The sequence below is a fragment of the Gymnoscopelus microlampas genome, assembly GCF_963454915.1.
Source record: "Gymnoscopelus microlampas genome assembly, chromosome: 24".
Classification (NCBI taxonomy): Eukaryota; Metazoa; Chordata; class Actinopteri; order Myctophiformes; family Myctophidae; genus Gymnoscopelus; species Gymnoscopelus microlampas.
The window spans coordinates 33,275,754-33,288,372 of record NC_139961.1 but is presented as its reverse complement, the minus strand read 5'-3'; positions in this window follow the sequence as shown (position 1 = coordinate 33,288,372).

The window sequence follows — 12,619 nt, the reverse complement described above, 5'->3', positions numbered from 1 at the left end:
AGTCCGACGAGAGGCAAACAGCAGTACACAACAATGGCGGCCGAAATTTCTCAAGGGGAAATTGCTTCCCGTCGATCCTATTTAGATGCATCACCCACTGCATGTGGATCCCGCCCCCTTTTCTTCATTGGCTGTTGATTTGAATCACAACGCAGTGGCCGCGCCCCTGCTGTCCAAGCTCCGACGCTAACCCTCCCAGACTAATGCTAAACTACTTCAAGCAATTAATACTTCAGAATTATTCATTTTCCTGCATTCAAGGTACATTGTATACTCACAGCAGTGCTACATTGTGTAAAGTAATGCACATGCATAATGATACATTTGCATTAAGTGTGATATACATAATTAGGGGGGCGGCGCTTGTGTTGTTGTGGAGGCTTGGCATGGCAGTTTTCGGGGGTGTGGCTTTTATGTGGGCGTGACCAGGGTTTTGATTTTGCCCAATCTACAAGCTCTCAACGTGTCGATCGGCTAGTTGAACTATTTTAAAATGTTTTTCAAAATAGAAAAATATGCCTAATAAGTTTAGGGATAAGGGGTAAGGCAAGATAGGGCCCTAGGCTCTAATGTAGCCTGCATCGCGGCTCCATCTCTCTCTCCCTGTTTCCTGTCCATCTCCACTTTCCCCTATAAATAAAAGCAGAAAAGCCCCAAAAAGTATCTAAAAATAGAATTAAAAAAAAGACAGACACGGACGCAGACAACTTAAACTTTATCGTAGATATATACACCCACAAACATCCTCATCACAATAGTTTTGCGCTCTCTTTCACTCAAGCCATAATAATGCAGCAAGTTGTCAAGTCTCTCTTTCACTTGGTATCTCTCTGTCTGTCAACATGCTTTGTGGGAAAGTTTTGTGAAAGTCTGCCCCCTCTCAAAAATAAAAAAACTTGAGAGATGAAAAGCCCCTCGGTGCTTCAAACATAGTCTGAGTTTGAGGAGTCAAGCATGGAGGAGGCTACAGTGAACACTTGGAGCGTTGCAAGTGCAACAAGGGACCTGTGTAATGAGTAAATCTATTTGATGACCCCTTATTATTATATTGACTGGGGCAGTGGGGTGATATTAAGGTGACTCCACCAAACAGGTGGCATTTAGTTCAGCTAAGCCAGCTCGGACCAAACCTTTACCCCGCTCTCTCCCCTCTCTTCACTACCCCACGGCTCTACCAGTCGGCCCAAAGACTGAACATGCTCGGTTTCTCTGAGTCGCGTCGAAAGAGGTCTGACCCGATGGAACGACACCATCCAACAACAATTATGTCGGCAGCAGATGCTTTCCAACGCTTCCTGGCAAAATCATGTCCATATAATCCACATGTCCATATAATCCACTGAATTCAAACACTGTTGGTTAATAGCTTGCTCAAAGTCTTAATCCTTTTCTACATGCTGTATCCTTTATTTGTTTAAACTAAATTTCAGTTGAACAAAGCTGCACAATAGAACAAACACCATTCAAACACTTACAGCAGTTTGAGGAGTCGAGCATGGAAGGCGGCTGAGTGAACACAGGGGATTCATTACCATAGCAACAGGCCCTGCCACAAAATTTAATCTGTTGTCTCTGAGCTGAGGACTGCGGAAATGCATTTTTTATTTACAAAAACAACCCCCTCCTTTTACCATTGCAGTGTAACCGGAAAGGGGCTGTGAATATTTTTACACATTCGCAGTGGATACTGAAATTAAACTGCTTTTCTTGCATATTAATGAGGGGGCTGCGGCTGCTTATTGCAAGTTGTGTTTAATGTAATGCTCCCTCAGGGCAGCTACTGCATGCTTTCTTGACAACACATTTTTGGTTTGAAGCCACAGGTAGCTTTATCCCAGAAATGTCTCAGGTGCTCCTTAGAACTTATGCATTACATACGGCTCGTAGAAATTTTGGGAAACCCTGCATTACCATTGAACCGGAAACACATATGACACCTTCACATGTGTTTAATGTTCAAACCTGCTGCCAAGCAAATCAAACGAATAATTAACAAAAACGCATCATGCTGTGGGAAAGAAGACTTGAAACTAGCGATCAAAAACTTAAAGTCTTAATGAAAAGGTAAGGTAATAAAACAAAGTGTAAAGTCGGGTCAAGTTGCTATCGACTTCAATGGAATGACATTTATTTTGCAGCCGGAGGAGGGGAATCAACACCAGCTGCAGGGCCATTGATGAGAACTACAGCATTTTCATTACTTCTGTATTGGCTTCGAAAGATTGCCACCTGGTTTAAAGGGTAATCGGAACACATCCGCCCGCAGTGGTTCTTGTATTTGTTTTTACTGAGGTTTACGGTTAGGAATAAGTTCAGGGTTAGGCATAGTTTTACTGAGGTTAAGTTTAGGAATAAGGTTCGTTTTAGGCATAGTTTTACTGAGGTTATGTTTAGGAATACCTGGTGGCAACCGTTCCGAGGTTGACGGATTAGCCCCGTGGCGAGCGTCTTTTTGGGTGAGCGTTCTTGTATTCGTTTGAAGTAGGGGAGCAACAGGATTCAAATTAATCCAGGTTTACTGTGAAAATTTAAACCCAAGTTTAAATGGTTTAAATGTAAACCTGATTTATTTTAACCATTAAACCCTATACTTAGTTGACAATAACCCCCCTAGGCCTATAGAGTGCCTACTAGGCCCCCTCCTGTTTTTCGCTCGACACTAAATATCTTTCCCGAAGATATTTACAAGCTCACAGCATGGCGTGTTGCAACGTTTTGTGAGGTTGTAAATCGGCCAAATTGTGCCACATTTTCTAGAGGATGCTCAAGTGGCTAAAGCTTAATCCTTTGTGCAACAAACATTTTAAACTTGTACACTCTTTGAGTTAGTTAACACTGAGAATTGTACAGCAGGGTCTGCATTTCTCCTGAATTATTTAAAAGTCTCTAGGATGCTCAGTTCTATCATTCAGCGACATAAACACGCCAAAAGTAATAACACACATACAGTACATAATGCACTTGTGATGCGGGTCAGGTATCGTGGTCTTAACTATTCAACAGCCGAGGGACAGCGGGGCCCTGCCTGCTTGTGATGCTGGCACTGCACTATACTGCGGATGCCATTAGCCTTGTCTGTCATGGTCCGTTGTACACAGTGGTGGAAGAAGTACTTAGATTTAAATTGTTTTACTTTATAGTAAAAGCTCACAGCATGTTGCACATTATGAGCTTATAGATCAGCTATTTTCGAATAGCCGAAGTATAGGTTTTAAAGCAGTGGTTCCCAAACGTTTTAGCTCGAGACCCAAAAGACAAATTTGCTGTCTCCCCGGGACCCTAACTAGTGAAACTAGCAGATCTACAAGCTCACAACACGTCGCATCGCAACGTGTTGTGAGCTTGTAGATCTCCTATTTTCACTTCTTTTTTTTAAACAAATTCGTATGGAATTATTTTGAAAAACGTTTGAATTAGTTTTCAACTTTTTTTTAACGTTTTTTTTTTTAGAATTTTTTGGGGACCATTTTTTAAAAATCTTTTGAAATAATTAAAAACAAAATCTAGGAAACAAAAAATAAAGGGTTATTTACTCGCGATGCAACATCGCACCAAGTCACTTCTTTGCATTGACTTTGTATATAATCATGCTACTTGAACAAAATATTTTATCTTGCGATGGGAACACACCTTTAGATGTAATGGAGTAGAGGTATAAATGATAGAAAAATGGAAATGTTCAAGTAAAGTAAAAAATACCTCAAAATTGTACTTGTACTACAGTACGTGAGTAAATGTACTTAGTCACTTTCCACCAGTGGTTGTACATGGCTGCAGGCCTCAGTGTTAGGGGGTGTGTGGTCGCTGTGTCCATTTACTGCTGTTTCCACCAAACTGCAGTAAATGGACACACCGACAGCGAGTATACCACAGGCAGGCCATTTGTCTTCCCCCTACATCTTAACAGGTGTTCCCAACCTATCCCTGCAGCCCCCTTCATCCCCTCAACCCCCACGTATGCAATTCTCTCTCTCCATGCCTCGTTGGTTCGCACTGAGCATACAAAATAGTGGGCCATTCTGGTAGCCCATGTGTGTTGGACACTGCATTGTGGGGTTGATTCTGGTACAGTATGTCATCTGTGTCAGCTCACTCCCTCTCCAGGCATTCATCATTGTCCTCTATAGGGTTGGGTTTCACTTCGGAACGGGTTACAGTAATGCAGACTATTCAGATTCAAATCTTTTCACCCCAAATCTGTTCTGCAAGCCTGCTCCATGTGTTTTCATTTTGAAATGTAATACATTTCTAGAAGGCTGACAATGCACATTATCCTCACCAAGTGCCCTAAACGCTGGACAGGTTTATGCAAAGAGAAATTATTTATATTTGATTAACACATTCAGAAGGATTCAGATTCTATAAACTGATTCCTCAACCCTAGTGCCCTGTAACACCCTAACAATGATCTTTAAAAAAAAAGGTTTATCCTACAGTAGAACACTATGGTGCCTCAATGATTTCAACTATTAGGCCCACTGCATATAGTGGACTGCATGTGGTGCATACACAATGGCCCCCACTCTTTGAATAAGACAGCTGATAAATAGATGATATGTGTCACACTTTTAATTAATGTCACCAATTTGCAGGGACTGCAGCACAACAACAGCCACATTATGGCTATTGTCAGCGTGACACATTGGTGAGGGGAACTTAGCATTGACGAGCAGTCTAGCAGCAATAAATACCCCCAAGCCATGCACACATACCTTTCAGTCTGAGATATGGGGCTTTGACCAATGCATACTATACAGTACCTTTCAGCGCGAGATATGAGGCTATGGACAAGCCACATACTTTTCAGTGTGAGGTTTCTATAGGGCTTTGACTAAGGGGCCGCAGTGATAATGGTGCAACACCATCTTAGATTAGATCAGTACTGTTTGGTTTGGTATGTATGGGTGCTGTCAGGTGTTTGGTATAATGTATGGGTATTACTGTAAGGTGAAGGCGCTTTCTCAAAAGGTCATCTGTTGCCAGAAGACTTTTAATCTGCAATAGATCCCATTGGGGGGGGGGGGGGGAGAGAGAGAGAGAGAGAGAGAGAGAGAGAGAGAGAGAGAGAGAGAGAGAGAGAGAGAGAGAGAGAGAGAGAGAGAGAGAGAGAGAGAGAGAGAGAGAGAGAGAGAGAGAGAGAGAGAGAGAGAGAGAGAGAGAGAGAGAGAGTACTGCATGTTGACCCATTAGCAACGATAAAGTCAGTGCTGTGTATGTGTGAGAGAGAGAGAGAGGGGCGGACGGACGGAGGGACGCCTGCCTGCCTGCCTTGCCTTGTCGGTAAACATGGTTGATGCCGTTGGTTTGGTCAACTTCCAGGGTGAGGACACACTGGAGTTTATCTGGGTACAAATTAACCAAAACACAGCACAGAAAACATTGACCGTAGACTGCAATCAACAGTAGCTGCGTAATGGTGAAGCCGGCAGCCAGCAGCACCTGCCAAGTTTTCATCCAACTCCCAGTCCCACACTGTTGGTAAATCCCAGGAGGGCCTCTATTTATTCAATTCAATGGTACAAGAACACACTTTGACTGTCGGTTTAAATTATTTATTGGGAATGAGAACGTGCGTCATTGTTGCTTTACAAAACTAAAATTATTGTCTCCGCCAGGCCGAAGGCATGGCCGGGGCTATGTTTTTGACCCTGTCTGCCCGTGTGTCAGTGTGTGTGTGTCTTTCCGACTGTGACCAGCTAATCTCTGGCACTGTTGGACCGATTGGCATGAAACTGTGCAGATTCTCATATTCCATCCTGATTGGCTAAGATTGGCTTCCAAAGTTTGCAGGAGTGGCTCGTTTTGAACAAAATGTCTGATTGCCGTGAAACATTGCTGGCCCACAATAACCTCCCTGCCTTGGCGGAGACCTGTGCTCCGAGGAGCACATTTTTCTAGTTTATGAACTGATTGTGCTTAAGCGTGTCCATATGTTCCATTGAATTAAAATACTTTTAGTTCAATATTCAATTCAATAATTTTCTACATATCTCCCATATATATTAAATATACCTTCTATTGAGCACAGTGCACAGTAACACAAACAAGAGTGGTAATATAAAGTAAAATATTAACACAGTGGGTAAGAAGAACAGTAAATAGTTATGGGTTTCCATACAGACAATGACTAACTGTGTTGTGTGTGTGTGATATATTAGCATAAGTTTATCCTGACAAGCAACTTTTTCCTCAGCTGAGCGTCGTCAGATACTGTAGAAAGAGAAATAGATGCCGTTTGTTTTGTCGTCTGCTTCTGGGTCCTCACCTGACACACACCGTGATAGAGGGATTTACAGATAGATGGATTGGATAGATAGCATAAATAATAGATGGACAGACAGATGATAGATTAAAGATGGCGCATTGCACCTTGTGAATAGCTCTGCCAGTATTTCCGGCTTGGGTTTGGCGTTGGCGTTGGTGGTGTCTGTCCAGGAAATCTCTAAGCCAGAATTGACAGCTTGCAGACCTTGGCAGGCGCTGTACATTGGTTTCCTGTACGTGTACAAGGTTGGAAGTGTGAAGAGGTGTCAGTATTATGCGTCAACATGCTCTGCTGTGGCACATCGCACCCCACCCACTACCATGTTGGTTCAAGACGTTCAGATGTTCACTGTGTATTGGAAGTACACTGAGGCCAAGCAGCAGAAGGCAGATGTAGACATGAGCCTGATTTTTACTTTGACGTACAATGATGCTGCAAAGCGAAAATAGCTGGTCCACGAGCTCGCAACACATTGCATCCGTGACGTGTTGTGAGCCCACACATCTGCTATTAATTGTATACACTAGAAGCTCGCCCCCGCTACGCGGGGGCTCGCGTCTAGCCCGCGGCCACGCCCACGTAGCGCCCGCGGCCACTTGGCAACTCATATAAGTGGCGTAGCGTCATGAGGGTCAGTGGGGCCGTGGCTCGGTCAGTGAAGACCCTGTAGTGCGGATGATATGTGGCATAGAGGGGCAGATTGTAAATCCCCAGAGGAAACATCCGTGGGCTACCATTGGTTCAGCGATGTGTGCGGTCGCCCTGCGGCCCCTCCTCCTCCACCAATGTGCAGTATTGAGAGCCCTGACGTCACAACAATTGGAGCGATGGGCACTGCACTGTGGTTGGTTAGGGTACACCTAGGGCCCAGGTAGAACCCAGTTAAAGCCTGCATGGGCAAACCCAGGTAGGACCCGCCTTGGTCCCACATAAACATGGGTAGTTGGGGCCCACCTAAGGGCCAGGTAGGTACTGTTTGTCCAAAAGACACAATATCTCCTCTCCCACCGACGTCATGTGTTCATTTATGGACAGCCGTACAGACTCCTTTTGACACATTTTACCTCGTTTATCCAGCTCTCACTGACTCATCGGGCTGTTATTTTGCTAATGTGAGAGATTAGCTATCACAGACGGACGGACAGGGGGTGAAACATAGTCTTGCGCCATGCCTTTCGGCCTGGCGGAGACAATAAAAAAAGGAAAGTAAAGGAAATGAGCATTTCTGCAACAAAAGTAGTCAACAAACTATACTATGAAAACATGGTATAGTTTGTATAGGCAGTCATGTAGAAAATAGCCGATCTACAAGCTTACAAAGCCTCTCAACGTGAGGCGTTTTGAGCTTGTAGATCGGCTATTTTCACAATATGTACTTGTGGAACGGAGTCAAACAGAATGGGGGGGGTCCCCAGATCAAGTACGTTTATTTGGGGGGGGGGCGGGGGGGGGGGCGGCGTGAAAGGGTTGATAAGCACTGCTGTAATCGGAGCGAAATTATCTGAAATTACTACATGACCATAATGCAGCCTAACATGCGTTGCACGGGGCGGTCCTGCCATTACGTTAGTTACTGTAGTTGCTGTGGAGCTACATAGTTCTCCAGAAGACACACACAAACATACACCATCTACAATGGACTAACTGAGCAGCAATATTGACATTCACCACACGAACGTGCATTGTTGACAAAGTGATTGCACAGCCGCTGCAGGCATGACAACCACGTTAGCGTTAGCGACATGGCAGCTATCACAGCGCCCTGTCCGTCGTCGCTGGGACTAACTGTGATGGCTACAGCAGTAACAGCAATCTTTCTGCGATGCCATTGTCTGGAGACTGCTCTTAGCGTGACACGACCAATGAGAGTGAGCGCTGTAGTTGTTGCTAAGATACGGTGGCGTCTCTGCCCCATAGCTTGTAGATCTCTCAGGCATGATTGGCGTAGGCTGCGTTGCCAGGTCTGACTGTTTGTATAAGCGATTTTGGGCTTATTTGGGTGCACTTTTGGGCTCGTTTCCATAGACCACGGCAGCGCTTATTTCTTTCCCGTGACCGATGTGGCAAAAAAAGTGCAAAACGAACCATCCGGAAGTAAATTGCGAGATGAAATATATAGCACTTTTTGATTATTAGAGAAGGAGACACATGTGAAGGTTGAAAATGAAAGGTAGGAGATTATATAGTTTTTCATGAGGGATTTTTGTAGCAAGTTGTGAGAGAATTGGGCCACTCCTGTGGGCGGGGGGCTGATTAGAACCATTGGGGTTTGAAAGGAGACGCTCTCTGTTTGAGTGATAAGATAAGATGAGGCTGCTGTCTTGTGTGTGGCTTCTTTTAGAATAACACTCGAACCTCCCATGGTCATGCAGTTGGAGTGGGATACCCTCAGGCCATTTCCTATTTTAAGTAAGTAAGTCAGTCAGTGTGGCTTATTGTCGGTATCGGCCAAGAGCGAGTGTGTCTATCCCCTTTTGGTTGCGCTGCCTAGATTCCTGGGAGATTGCTGAGGTGGGGCACAACACCTACCATCAGCACCCAGTACTTCCCACACATCTTGCTGCACCCAAGCTGTGCTACTCATATGCTGAGTTGGCAGGATCGAACCCAGAACATTGCAGTCCAAAAGGAAGTGCTCTACCGACTGAGCTACCCTATTCTAATGTTTGTCATCATTTTCAAACTGTCTTACCTTGTTGCAAAGAGTGAGAGACGTTAGAGCTTACATAAAGCTCTGATGAATTATAGAGAAGAAAATAATAATGTAACAAAAACTGGCATCTGTTGCTATGAAGGGCAAATAATTGAGACAGAGAGAGAGACTGCTTGAAGTGAGGAAAGATAAAGGGAATGAAGTAATAAAGAAGGGAAAGGAATGTGAGGGAAAGAAACACGTTTTTCATTTGCTTTTTAATTATAGTTTTGCCCGCATAGACAATTATTTCGTAAATTAAGGGTCACTCAAAAGCAAGATAGCTTGTATGTGAGTCTTTCATAATGCATGAAAAACTGTAACAACCACAAAAAAACAATTTCCTTCATCAGTGTGTTAAACCACAACCATGTTAAACCAGGTACAGTATGTACTTTATGTAAGATGTAACATATAGGTTCTGTACAACCAAATTAACAGGTTCTTGCACGCAGGCAATCTATTGACAAACCACACCCACCAATGGGTAAAATAACACATGAGCCAATAAACACTAGACTGAAAGAACGAGCCCAATCGATGGTCTTGAAGGGCGGAGCCAAACCCAGGCGCTGGATTCCAGCGCCTGGGTTTGGAGCACTCTGATTGGTTAGGAGATAACAAGGTCCTAAGACCAGCGTTCCTGCAAGGTTCTCCCAGGCTTTTTTTCTTTTGAAACAAAAAAAAAATGCATGGGTTTCCGAGGCTAATAAACACAAGCACACACGTGTATAAGCTCTCAATCTCTTTTTTTCATACAAATATACAGTATGGTCATATATGCACTTTTTGTCAATAAAAATATCAATCAATAGGACACCCTTGTGGTTGAGCTCCTGGTGTCTATGGCAGTGACCGGCCAGCCTCATTTCCCATTGGTATAGCTCCCCATACGATAAATGGGGGTTGGCATTGGCAATATGGTTGATTGTTACATCTCTGACAGTTAAACTGACACTCTGGATTTTTACAGAAGCATCTCTTCTCTGCCTCTCTCCTATTGTAAAAGCAGGATGTGTAGTAAGCGCCTTAAAGAACAGGACTGATATATCGCCAAATATCCTCCTGACTTTACGATCTCTTCATTTCTCTTGGTCCAATTTGCCAAGTCCCCATCTCTGGTTTCTCAAGCTAGAAGAGGGTAGACATTTGTCATACTTAGTAGTGACTTTTAATGACACTGGCAGCGTCCTGGCTTTTTACCGTATGGCACCAGCTCAACCTGCTGTTGTAGGTGAAGGAGAGCTCTTGTTTGATCTTGGGAACATGAAAACCGTGTGTGTGTGTGTGTGTGTGTGTGTGTGTGTGTGTGTGTGTGTGTGTGTGTGTGTGTGTGTGTGTGTGTGTGTGTGTGTGTGTGTGTGTGTGTGTGTGTGTGTGTGTGTGTGTGTGTGTGTGTGTGTGTGTGTGTGTGTGTGTGTGTGTGTCCTATATCTGAACAACATTTCATTTTATTTCCCACTTTCGGGTTCACATTTGGAGGCCCCGCTGGCATTGGCCTTAAGTCTGCACATTGTTTGGGTGCACCCATGGGCACGGACTAGTTTAAATGAAACAATAGAGAGCTTGAAGTCAGACTGTGAAATGATAGCCCAATTGTGGAGAGGAATAACAATGGAGAATGTGAAAATCTCCAACGAGAAATGAAGGCATTGCAGCTTCAACTACAGGAAAGCAAAAAGAAATTGTGACTATAGTTCACAAATATAGCAACCAAGTATGACTTGCATGCTATTCTCCACAATACTGCACCAACACAAACTACTCTTGGCATGGTGCAAAGAAATCAACATAGAGGGTCAAATCCTCAGGTCACACTATGGACACAGCATAACTCTATAAAAATATATGTAAAAACTAGAAAAAGTGCTCCTCGGAGCACAGGTCTCCGCCAGGTCAGGTAGGTGAGTGTGGACCAGCAATGTTCTGAATTCGCCAATCATGATGGAATGCGAAAAATCCGACGGATCCGTCTTGATCACTTGACTATAGAGATAATGTGTACCGTTTGCGTGATGAATCAAGTTTTGTAAAAATCGGCCTCCTGGTGGGCAGTGTTGAAAGGGTGGCATTTGTTCTTCAACATAGTGTGAATGTGCGTGCAAAGTTTCACGGCAATCGGACACTGCGTTCATGATTTGCGGCATTTAGTTCAATACGGGCCATTCCTGCAAACTTTAGATGTCAACCGAAGCCAATCAGCATGGAATATGAAAAATCAAACAGATCCGTCTTGATCTCATGACTATAGAGATCATGTGTAATGATTTATGTTAAATTTGGATACAATCTGAAGGAGTAATATCCAAAAATGTGTTTTACATAAGTCGGCCTCCTGGTGGCACTATAAAAGGCAGATGTGAAAAATGCAGGGCAAAGGTTTTTCCTTGACCTGTTGGGAGTGCGCATACAAAGTTGTAAACAGATCGGTGCAGTTACGGGTAAAAACACGAATCGGCCTGTTATAGCGCCACCATGAGGCTGATTTGAAAAATTTGAAGTGGCATTTCTCCCTCGGCCTAGTGGGAATGTACATGCTGTGTTCATGATTTGAGGCATTTTGTTCAACACGGAGCACTTCTGCAAACTTTGGAAGCCATTTTGAGCCAATCGGGATGGAATATGAAAAATCTGAAAAACATTTTTCGTTTAATGACTAGAGATACTGTGTATCGATTTGCGTGACGTTGGGACAAAATCTGTAGGAGTACTGTCAAAAAATGTGTTTTGCAAAAAGCGGCCTCCTGGTAGCGCTATAACAGGCCCATGTGGGCAGAGGTTCTGAATTGGCATCCAGGGAGTGTGTGTGCACAGTTTCGCTGCGATCAAGCCACAGACGGACACACACACGGACACACACGGACACACACGGACGGACGGACGGACGGACGGACGGACGGACAGACAGACAGGCAGGGGGCAAAACATACTCTCTCGCCATGCCTTTCGGCCTGGCGGAGACAAAAACAGACAGCTGTAGACAAGTACAATACAACAATGTCCATATCCAATGGCTTTAAGGCACATTTTCTTTTAGAAATTCAGTCTGCTGTAAAAAGACTAATGAAAAGGAGCCGCCAGTTCATGTGGTTCATATTTGCTCCTCGGGTTTGCTTTCTTTCTGTTCTTTATTTGTCGCAGAGAGTTCACAGACATCGCTCAGCCCTGACCTCCGTGACCCCTCCCCATTACAGTTAACTACAGACTGGAGCTGTGAGCGGGTAAAATGGAAAATGACTACAGCATGGTTCCTATGCTGTAGCTTCAACGTTTTAATGTACAAAACAATTCTCCCCACCCTAACCGTATAAGCACTGACACATCCACAAACACACAAAGACAGGATTATCATCACCCTGTACCTGCCTGTATATTTATGTAACAGGTTCAATATTTCACTTAGCAAATACAAAATAAATACAAAAAATAATAATAACATAGCTTATAAATGACAAAGTAAAATACTGGAGGAAAAGCATATCTGGAATGGGATGAGACTATAAGCTTTTATGGCAATTGGAGGCATCACCTAACTTTAGTGGCTACTTTAGGTCCGCTGGTTCTCCATCTGGGTTTCTGTGAAAATGAACATATTATACGTTGGAGGGGCTATCTTCCCGGCCGACAAAGTAAAGATATTCTGTGTGCGACTATGCCTGTGT